A 12,500-nucleotide genomic window follows, 5' to 3' on the forward strand; every position below is an offset into this window, starting at 1 on the left:
AGAGAGAGAGAGACACACACACACACGCACACACACGCACACACACACACATACACATATATATATATATATATATATATATATATATATATATATATATATATATATATATATATATATATATATATATATTCAAATAAGCCATTTATATTTTTGATACATTAATGTCTGGATTCTCTTAACGACCTCGGGATCAGAGCCCCAGGCGAAATCACACAAAGACAAGAGCTTGTGACCGGCCGGGAATCGAACCCTGGTCCGGCAAGCCTGTATAGACAGTGACTACCACGTACCAGGCGAAATCACACAAAGACAAGAGCTTGTGACCGGCCGGGAATCGAACCCTGGTCCGGCAAGCCTGTATAGACAGTGACTACCACGTACCAGGCGAAATCACACAAAGACAAGAGCTTGTGACCGGCCGGGAATCGAACCCTGGTCCGGCAAGCCTGTATAGACAGTGACTACCTCTTGGTCACGTGGTAGTCACTGTCTATACAGGCTTGCCGGACCAGGGTTCGATTCCCGGCCGGTCACAAGCTCTTGTCTTTGTGTGATTTCGCCTGGGGCTCTAATCCAGAGGTCGTTAAGAGAGTCCAGACATTAATGTATCAAAAATATATATGGCTTATTTGAATATGAAAAACACGTCTAAATGTGCAAAATTTATCATATATATATATATATATATATATATATATATATATATATATATATATATATATATATATATATATGTATATATATATATATATATATATATATATATATATATATATATATATGTATATATGTATATATATATATATATATATATATATATATATATATATATATATATATATATATATATATATACATAATATCTTTACTTATTTCTACCTCCCTGAATATCTCTTCTTTCCCCAAGTTTCCCCTTCAATTGTATCTCCTTCTTTTTTCCCTGTTTATTTTTTCCTTTTTTTTTTTTTTTTAGTAATTTGTCTCTTTTTCCCACCCGGTCTTCTTCTTTCCTCTTCCCTGCCTTCTTCAGGGCCCCCTGGACGAACATTCGTCACTCAGTCGGCGACAGGTCTGCTGAACACTACACTGGACTCTTATTCACCCAAATGCTCTCTTCTTTCCAAGCTGCATTAAGTTTCTGCACCGAAACTTTATTCGTCGAAAACATTGCTTTTAGTATTTGCTGTCGGTTTTATTCCAGGTGTGACCAAGTTGTGGAATGATCTTCCTGATCAGATAGTAGAATCGATGGAACCTAAAAAGTTCTAATATACAGCTTTTTAAATGTTGTGGAGAACATTGTTTCTAGTTATTTGCTGCCGAAGTTTTATTCCAGCTGTGACCATGTTGTGGATTGATCTGCCTAATCAGATAGTAGAATCGATGGAACCTCAAAAGTTCTAATTTATAGCGTTTTGAATGCTGTGGAGAACATTGTTTCTAGTTATTTGCTGCCGAAGTTTTATTCCAGCTGTGACCATGTTGTGGATTGATCTGCCTAATCAGATAGTAGAATCGATGGAACCTCAAAAGTTCTAATTTACAGCGTTTTGAATGCTGTGGAGAACATTGTTTCTAGTATTTGCTGCAGAAGTTTTATTCCAGGTGTGACCAAGTTGTGGAATGATCTTCCTAATCAGAGAAAATCGATGGAACCTCAAAAGTTCATATTACAGCGTTTTAAATGGATGCTGTCTGAGCAAAGATCTGGCAGTTATTTTAGTCTTCTATAAGCGTTTTAAAGGATGGAACTGATATTTCAATATCCTGAAAAGTTCCTTTGGAAACTAAAAATAATATTTAGTATTCTCTTTCGAATATGAAAATGATGTTTCAATATTTTGAAAAGTTCCTTAATAAAATGAAAATGATTAGTATTTGCAGCCAATACTAAGCGTTATTTTCAATTCACTCAGGAACTTTTCAAAATATTGAAATATCAGTTCCAAAATTGATTGATTGATTTGAGGTTTTCTGGCATCAAATCAATCAGTCAATCTTGGAACTGATATATCAATATTTTGAAAAGTTCCTTATTGAACTTAGAATAGTTTTAATTATTTGCTGCCAAAGATGGAAGTTTTATTTCAATATTATGAAAAGTTCCTTAGTGGACTGAAATTTTTAGTATTTGCTACCGAAGATGGAGTTCATATATCAATATTTTGAAAAGTTCCTTATTGAACTGAAAATAATATTTAGTATTTACTACCGTAGATGGAATTGATATAACAATATTTTGAAAAGTTCCTTAGTGAATTGTAAATATTTAGTATTTGCTGCTAAAAATTAAACTGATATTTCAATATCATGAAAAGTTCCTTGTTGAACTGAAAATAATATTTAGTATTTGCTGCTGAAAATAGAATTTTTATTTCAATATTATGAAAAGTTCTTAGTGAACTGAAAGTTTTTATAAGTATTTGCTACCGAAGATTGAACTGATATTTCAATATTTTGAAAAGTTCCTCAGTAAACCGCAAATAGATATCGTGGAAAATATATTATTCAGAAGAATAGAGATATATCCGCTGTATTTACTTTTGTATTGGTTAGTTTTTTTATTTATTCTTAGTAATTGATCGTTATGAAAATATAATTATCTATTGTTGGAAAAAGCAAAATACCTAAACATATACCTAGTCGAAATTACTTATGGTACTGTCAACGCTTTAGTTTTCTTACCCTTTTGTATTTTTCCATTACTATCTCCATATCGCGGAATAGTAAATTTGTATGTTTGAAATGCAATATGTAAAACTACAGCTTTAAAAGCGAAACCTGACTTACATAGAATATTCAGTTAGCGAAATACTCGAATGAACTTTATAGGTTCTTTAAAATTTGAAAGCGATGCGTGTGTATATAACTCGTTTAGAAAGCAGATGAAGTACATAATGGAAAGTAAAGATTCTAAATTTTTTAAACATCTATAAATGAATTATCATTGCCCCAATTCGGCTACAACCTTGTTTAAGGTTTAAAGGCCGCTCATGAATGGGAGAGAAGAGGAACAGTGACATTGCCCTATCAAGCAGGACAAAGCCCTATAGACTGACCATATATACATATGATAAAATAAAAAGGCTGCTCATGAATGGGAGAGGCAAGGAACAGTGACATTGCCCTATTAAGCAGGACAAAGCCCTATAGACTGAACATATATACATGTGATCAAATTTAAAGGCTGCTCATGAATGGCAGAGTCAAGGGGCAGTGACATTGCCCTATCAAGCAGGACAATGCCTTATAGACTGAACATATACTATATACATGTGATCAAATTTAAAGGCTGCTCATGAATGGCAGAGTCAAGGGGCAGTGACATTGCCCTATCAAGCAGGACAATACCCTAGAGACTGACCATATATACATATCAAATTTAAAGGCCGCTCATGAATGGCAGAGTCTAGGGACAGTGACATTGCCCCCATCAAGCAGGACAATACCCTAGAGACTGACCATATATACATATCAAATTTAAAGGCCGCTCATGAATGGCAGAGGCAAGGGACAGTGACATTGCCCCTATCAAGCTGGCCATTCCCCTAGAGACTGACCATATATACATATCAAATTTAAAGGCCGCTCATGAATGGCAGAGGCAAGGGACAGTGACATTGCCCTATCAAGAAGGACAATACCCTAGACACTGACCATATACATATGATCACCTCCTAAGCTCCTTCTCCACTCAAGCTAGGACCAAGGAGGACCAGGTAATGGCTGCTGATGACTCAGCAGATAGACCTATAGGCTCCCCCAAACTCCCCACCTATAGCTCACAAGGATGGTGAGGTTGCAGTGGCCAAAGAAACTAACTAGTTTGAGCGGGACTTGAACCCCAGTCTGGTATTCAACAGCCGGGGACATTACCACATCGGCCACCACAACGCTCCACAACTATTCTGATACGTCAAGGATTAAATGAAGTAGAAAAATGAATTCTGTTAAACCCAAAATTATACAACCATATTTTTACACTGCAGATGTAAGCTGAGAAAAATGCAATTTTAATTAGTAAAAGACAACCCTTAAAATAGAATTTATATGAATGGTTCCAGTATACTTTAGCCTTTATCGTTTTCTTTATTATCAATATCTAATAACCTTTATCTTTATCTCCATTATCCATATATCAATAACTAACTACCACACTCATCCCATTATCCATTTCTCAATAATTGACTTCCACTATCATCCCATTATCCTTATCTCAATAACTGACTTCCACTATCATCATATTATCCATATCTCAATAATTGACTTCCACTATCATCCGATTATGCATATTTCAATAACTAACTCCACTATCATCCCATTATCCATATCTCAATAATTGACTTCCACTATCATCCCATTACCCATATCTCTTTAACTGACTTCCACTATCATCCCATTATCCATATCTCAATAATTGACTTCCACTATCATCCCATTATCCATATCTCAATAACTGACTTCCACTATCATCCGATTATGCATATTTCAATAACTAACTCCACTATCATCCCATTATCCATATCTCAATAACGGACTTCCATTATCATCCCATTATCCATATCTCAATAATTGACTTCCACTATCGTCCGATTATGCATATTTCAATAACTAACTCTACTATCATCCCATTATCCATATCTCAATAACTGACTTCCACTCTTATCCCATTATCCATATCTCAATAACTAACTTCCACTATCATCCCATTATCCATATCTCAATAACTGACTTCCGCTATCATTCCATTATCCATATCTCAATAACTGACTTCCGCTATCATCCCATTATCCATATCTCAATAACTGACTTCCGCTATCATCCCATTATCCATATCTCAATAACTGACTTCCGCTATCATCCCATTATCCATATCTCAATAACTGACTTCCGCTATCATCCCATTATCCATATCTCAATAACTGACTTCTGCTATCATCCAATTATCCATATCTCAATAACTGACTTCCACTCTTATCCCATTATCCATATCTCAATAACTGACTTCCGCTATCATCCCATTATCCTTATCTCAATAACTGACTTCCGCTATCATCCAATTATCCATATCTCAATAACTGACTTCCGCTATCATCCAATTATCCATATCTCAATAACTGACTTCCACTCTTATCCCATTATCCATATCTCAATAACTGATTTCCGCTATCATCCCATTTTCCTTATCTCAATAACTGACTTCCACTCTTATCCCATTATCCATATCTCAATAACTGACTTCCACTATCATCCCATTATCCATATCTCAATAACTGACTTCCTCTATCATCCCATCAACCATATCTCAATAATTAACTTCCACTCTTATCTCATTATCCATATCTCAATAACTAGTTTCCACTATCATCCCATTATCCATATCTCAATAATTAACTTACAATATCATCCGATTATGCATATTTCAATAACTAACTCCACTATCATCCCATTACCCATATCTCAATAATTAACTCCCTCCATTATCAATGATAGCTTAGCATCTTATTTTAGATTCTCTGATCTCTTGGATCTACAATAATAGTAATCATCATCATCATCATCATCATCATCATCATAATAATGATAATAATAATAATAATGATAATAATAATAATAATAATAATAATAAGAGTGATAGTGATGATAATGAGGAGGGGGATGATGATGATGATGATGATGATGATGATGATAATAGCAATAATAATAATAATACAAAAAATTTAAATATATTTTATGGAGGTGAATATTCATATTAAATATGCTAGTAAAATTGCCAATAGCATTATGTACTACAAAAAAAAAAAAAAAAAAAAAATCCTTGAAGACCGAAAGTAGTCGAAGCAATATTAACAAGAGTCTGTGGTTGCCCTGACAGAAGCATCCATTTTTCGGAAGAGGACCTCTGAGACAGCACGCTAGGAGGTCGCCCTCGGTAAATTAGAAAGAGGGTATCATTAATCTCGATGCCGTTCGCAGTGCGAAGTCAAATAAGTGTTATGGTGGAAAATGTGGTTCTTTTTCTTCTCGCTGAAGTTACAAAACGTTATGTTGATTTTTTGTTTTGTTTTCCGCGCGCTGTCTACAAAAGGGTTTAGAGATGCTAGTGTTTTGTTGTTTTCAAACGACGCTAAATGGTCTCTTTAATATTCTTGCTTTAGGAAATATTGATAGATTTTCTAAATAATTTTCTTATGTAGATTTATTTCCAAAGGCACACGCATATATATATATATATATATATATATATATATATATATATATATATATATATATATATATATATATTATATATATATATATGTATACTGTATATATAATATATATATATATATATATATATATATATATATATATTATATATATATAAATTAATGTGTGTATGCATATATATATATATATATATATATATATATATATATATATATATATGTGTGTGTGTGTGTGTGTCTACGAGCATGTATAAAGTAAAAAGTATCACATGAACGCACCAGCCTCTATACTCAATTCCAATCCTGTAACTTTTGTATGAGAGAGAGAGAGAGAGAGAGAGAGAGAGAGAGAGAGAGAGAGAGAGAGAGAGAGAGAGAGAGAGAGAGTTTTGAGGAAATTGTCAAACAAATTCTGTTTCGATTTCCCTTCGATTCCATCTTAAATTCTCTTCCTTTTTGGAAATCCTATTTTTTACCAGGAGTCCACTTAAAAGTTGTGGAAATCACTCTAAACTTAAAAAAGGATCCTAAGCTATAGCACTCGTTCAAGGAGGAGTCCTCCGAAATGACGTGGTTTTGTGAGTTTCAAAATATGTCGACAGGGAAGTCTTTTTTTGTAGTGTGGTGCTTCTTCGAGGCGATGTTCTTGGTGTGACGTAAAAGGGCCTTTGTGAAAGCGCACGAATTATTGATGCGTTATTCTTTTAACTAGTGTATCTGAGCCTTTAAAATTGGCGTCTGAATATTTAGATATGCACACGCCCACATGCAAATTCAACCTTTCCCACTCCCTTTCCTTTTCCTGACTACTAACTCTGGTTCGGCAATTTGTGGCAGAGAGTAGTTTCCAAGTGTACATCTCGGGGCACCCCTTCTTACCAGGGTATGACGACTTCCTCTCCTCCTGGTTTCTAAGTTTACCTCTCGGTGTACCGCGTTTTACCAGGGTATGACGACTTCCTCTCCCCCTGGCTTCGAAGATTACCTCTCCGGGTATCCCTTCTTACCAGGGTATGACGACTTCCTCTCCTCACTGTGTTCCAAGTGTACCTCTCGGGGTACCCCCTCTTACCAGGGTATGACGACTTCCTCTCCCCCCTGGTTTCCAAGTATACCTCTCAGGGTACCCCCTCTTGACAGGGTATGATGACTTCCTCTCCACCCTGGTTTCCAAGTATACCTCTCAGGGTACCCCCTCTTGACAGGGTATGATGACTTCCTCTCCACCCTGGTTTCCAAGTATACCTCTCAGGGTACCCCTTCTTACCACGGTATGACAACTTCCTGTCCACTTCGATTTGTAAGTGTACCTCTCAGGGTACCCTCTCTTACCAGGGTATGATGACTTCCTCTCCCCCAGGTTTCCTAGTGTACCTCTCGGTGTACCCCCTCTCACTAGGGTATGACTCCTCCTTCCTTTCCCCCCTTAACGTTACAGGAAAGAAATATATACAGTATTTATAAATAGCCAGTTACTAGATCTTTATTATGTAGGGGAAATGCCTTTTTTTAAATTGTTGAAAGTTAATCTCCTGTAGATATTACTGAAAGAATTTTTACTTCAAATCTTAGTCTCACTTCACTTTTTCTACTACTATGAGGAGGAAATATTACGCGATGCTCCCAGGCATTTCTAACACAGGAATTTAATCATTGTTTTTCTGATAAACTAGGTAAAATGTAATCAATTCTCACTTGCGTGTAATTACAGGTCGGTTTCTTGTTGACAATCATTTGATTAAAATCGAGAGATACAGCTCAGATATAAGAGAATTTGTCATCATCATATTCCTTTTGTGGGTTTTGCGTAATCCAAAAGCAGTTTGATTCACACTTTACACAGGAACATGTGCCTTGGAGTTAGCTTACTATTCTAATGAACACTGTTAAAAAATTACTTTAAAAAAGGTAAATGCCGGCCAACATTTATTCCAGGACTTTTACCGTTAAAAAAAAAACGATATATTGACGTAAAGGAGTGATATTACGGTCACCAACTTACATGATAACTACAAAGTAAGGTAAAATTACGGTCGCCTGTATTTTGCTGAAATACAGATGAGAAAAGTTTACTTTTACGGAGAATTTCCGATTAAAATAACTTTTTTAACTTTGTAGATGACAAATGAGCAAACAGGAAAAATAACAGTATAAATGGTTTTGCTTCCACTAGTATGAGTTATTAATAATGTATTGATGACTCGCTCAAGGTCGCCAGAGAAAAAATATTTTGGATTTTCCAGAAAGCATCACATGTAAAAAACTGGGTTTTGCAATGTTTTTCAACTTAATGGATTAGGTCGATAGTGATCCTATCGTGTACGAAGGCTAATCTGAGGACTTTAAAATATTTTTCTGTAACGTGGATGATTCCATATCGTTAAATTCTTTGTTCTCTGGTGTGATTTGAGTTTATGAAACGTTACATAACAGCTGTTACTGGGTTTAGAAAAGGGTATGATGTGAGAATTCATAATTACTGTTCAACTTTCAATTACACTCAACGTCGCAAGGGAGGACACTTGGTTTTAAACGGATTCTTCAACTTCTGCCACGTCTTAATGGATTACCAGCATTCCATTAACCTCCTTATTATAAAGGTGACCATAGGGCTAGCTTGAAGCAGGGAACAGTCCATTGTGAGTGTTGTGTGTCTCACAGAGTATAGCGGCAACGTCTGGCATATGAGCGTGAGAGGGCCACTGCTCCTATAACACATCTAAGATGGAGGGAAACCATTATATAGAAACCACACAATGAATTTTACCAAAATAGTTGTGTGAATTGATTGATTGATTGATTTGAGGTTTGCTGGCATGCTGATATCTAAGGTGATTGACGACGATGGTGGTGTGGAACAAATATTTAAATAATTTCGGATACAATTTTAGAAATACACAAATTTATATAAAAACACCGATAGAGAGAGAGAGAGAGAGAGAGAGAGAGAGAGAGAGAGAGAGAGAGAGAGAGAGAGAGAGAGAGAGAGAGAGTCCATTGAAGTGTTCGCTGTAAACCATCACAAGCTTCAAACTTATATCAGTTCTTCTTTAATCTTTTCTCCCTTCCAAACGGACGAAGGCCTCCTCCTTGATGGATCTGAACAACGGGGAATAGTAACAAACGTTTTCCTCCTCCCCCCCCCCAAAAAAATAAAGATTCTTTCTTTTCTTCCTCGTTTTTGTTTCGTTGATCTTCCATTGCAAGGAAGGCTGTTCCTTTTGTCCCTCGGTCGCTTTCTGTTGATCTTTTATTGCAGGGTTGGCCGTGGGACATCACCGTTAAGAGACACATAAGATTACCCCCTTTGTGCTCTATAAGTGGCCCTTGCAATAAAAGCCAGGCTAACGCTCGCATGTTTTGGAGTTTCCCTCTTGTGGATCATCGCGAGGATTGTTTATTTCAACGTGGGGCTGTTTACATTGCGGCATGAACATACACCATGCTGTAAATCTGCGCTAGAGTTTTTTCTAATGATGGATGTTTTTTAATGTGAGGGAAAATATACTTATGAGTACAGCATTCGCAGTTTTTCCATATTTAATATTTATTGTTGTGTTACTGATTGCCCAGTGAAATCTTGATTGCAAATCATAAGACCATAGTAAAAATTATATCTAATGATATATATATTTATATATATATATATATATATATATATATATATATATATATATATACATTATATATATATATATATATATATATATATATATATATATACATATATATATATATATATATATATATATATATATATATATAATTTTAGGAAAAAAATATATTTGAGTACAGAATTCGCAGTTTTTTTTCCTATTTTATATTGATTACTGTGCTAATAATAGTTCTATGAATTCTTGATTGCAATATTAAATAATTCCTAAGGCCATGGTAAAAATGACTTTACTCTAATGCAAGATCTTTTTTTTAAGCTAAATGTATATTTGAGTAGAGCATTTGCAGTTTTTCCTTTTTAATATTCATTGCTGAGTTACAGATTGCCCAATGAATTCTTGATTGCAATATTAATTAACTTATAGCTATGGTAGAAAGGACTTCTCTCTAATCATAGATTTTTTTATGTGAGGGAAAAAGTATATTTAAGTACAGCATTAGCAGTTTTTTCCTATATCATATTCATTACATGGCTACTAATTGTTCAAGTAATTCTTGATTGCAATATTAATTAATTTCTGGCCGTGGTATAAAGAACTTCTCTCTAATGATAGATTTTTTTTTGTTAGGAAAAATTTATATTTGAGTACAGCATTCGTATTTTTTCTTATTTAATATTCATTACTGTGTTACTGATTGTCCAATGAATTTTTTATTGCAAAATGAATCAACTCTAATGGACATATATTTATAGCCTGATTTATACATATGAGTTAAATCATAATGCAATCAAAATCTTTAAATTCATTATTAAATAAAGGTATTTACTGAAGAATTAGAAAGGAAATGTATATTGTATATGTAAATATATATATTGAAGAGAGCTTATTTGTAGGATAATGTAAAATAATTTTGAATAACTACATACATAGCATAGAAGACTTGAGACGATAATAGTCTTATATATGTAGATTATAATTGGGAGATATCTGGTTTCTCAAAATGTATTGGAACTGGAATTCCCATAAATCCTGGAATATTGTTTTCTTTAATAAGTCATCAGCAGTATTCAGATCACATATTTTCTATAGGCTCCTAGAAATGCATTTGCATTATGACAGCAAAAAACAAAGTAAAAGTAATACTTGTAACATTCCTGATATTTTGTAGGTCTCACTTTGATGATTATAAATGGAAATTTTGATATTATATTTTTAGTTTTCTGCCTTTTAGTGCATACCTCAGCACATATTTTTGTCAACGACGACGACATTGACGACTTTGAAATGGAAAACTTCGACGATGTGACAACTTCGACGATGACGACAACTTCGACGATGACGACAACTTCGACGATGACGACAACTTCGACGATGACGACAACTTCGACGATGACGACAACTTCGACGATGACGACAACTTCGACGATTTTGTCGACTTCAATGACGACTTAGACAGTGACGACAACTTCGATGGTTTTGTCGACTTCAACGACAAATTGGACTATGACGACAAATTCAGCGATTTTGTTGACTTCGACGATGACGACAACTTCGACGATTATGTCAACTTCAACGACAACTTCGACGATGACGACAACTTGGAGGATTTTGTCTACTTTATCGACGACTTAGACTTCATCGACGACTTAGACTTCATCGACGACTTAGACTTCATCGACGACTTAGACTTCATCGACGACTTAGACTTCAACGCGACGATAATGAAAACTTTGACGATGACGATAACTTCGACGATTTTGTCAACTTCAACTATGACTTAGTCGACTTCAACGACGACTTAGTTAACTTCAACGATGAATTAGTTAACTTCAACAACGACTTAGACGATGACGACAACTTTAATGGTTTTGACTTCATCGACGACTTAGACAATGACTGCAACTTGGATGATTTTGTCGATTTCAACGACGACGACAACTTGGACGATTTTGTCGACTTCAACGACAACTTCGACGATGACGACAACTTGGATGATTTTGTCGACTTCATCGACGACTTAGACTTCAACGTGATGATAACGAAAACTTTGACGATAACGATAACTTCGACGATTTTGTCAACTTCAACGACGACTTAGCCAACTTCAACGATGACTTAGACGATGACGACAACTTCGACGATTTTGTCGACTTCAACGATGACTTAGACGATGACCACAACTTTGACGATTTTGTCGACTTCAACGACGACCTCGACGATGAGGACAACTGCGACGATTTTGTCAACTTAGACGATGACGACAACTTCGACGATTTCGTCGACTTCAATGACGACTTAGACAATTACGACAACTTTGACGATTTTGTCGACTTCAACAACGATTTAGACAATGACAACATCGACGATTTTGTTGACTTTAACGACAACTTAGACGATGACGACAACTTCAATGATTTTGTCGATGACGACAACTTCGACGATTTTGTCGATGACGACAACTTCGACGATTTTGTCGATGACGACAACTTCGACGACTTCGTTGACTTGGACGACTTTGACAAAAGAAAATATAATCAACCTAGAGAGAGAGAGAGAGAGAGAGAGAGAGAGAGAGAGAGAGAGAGAGAGAGAGAGAGAGAGAGAGAGAGAGAAACTTTCAATACATTAGCAAACCATGGAGTAAAATCAAGATGGTTTCTGTAAACAAGAA

This window comes from Palaemon carinicauda, chromosome 4, assembly GCF_036898095.1.
Source record: "Palaemon carinicauda isolate YSFRI2023 chromosome 4, ASM3689809v2, whole genome shotgun sequence".
In the NCBI taxonomy this organism is placed as follows: Eukaryota; Metazoa; Arthropoda; class Malacostraca; order Decapoda; family Palaemonidae; genus Palaemon; species Palaemon carinicauda.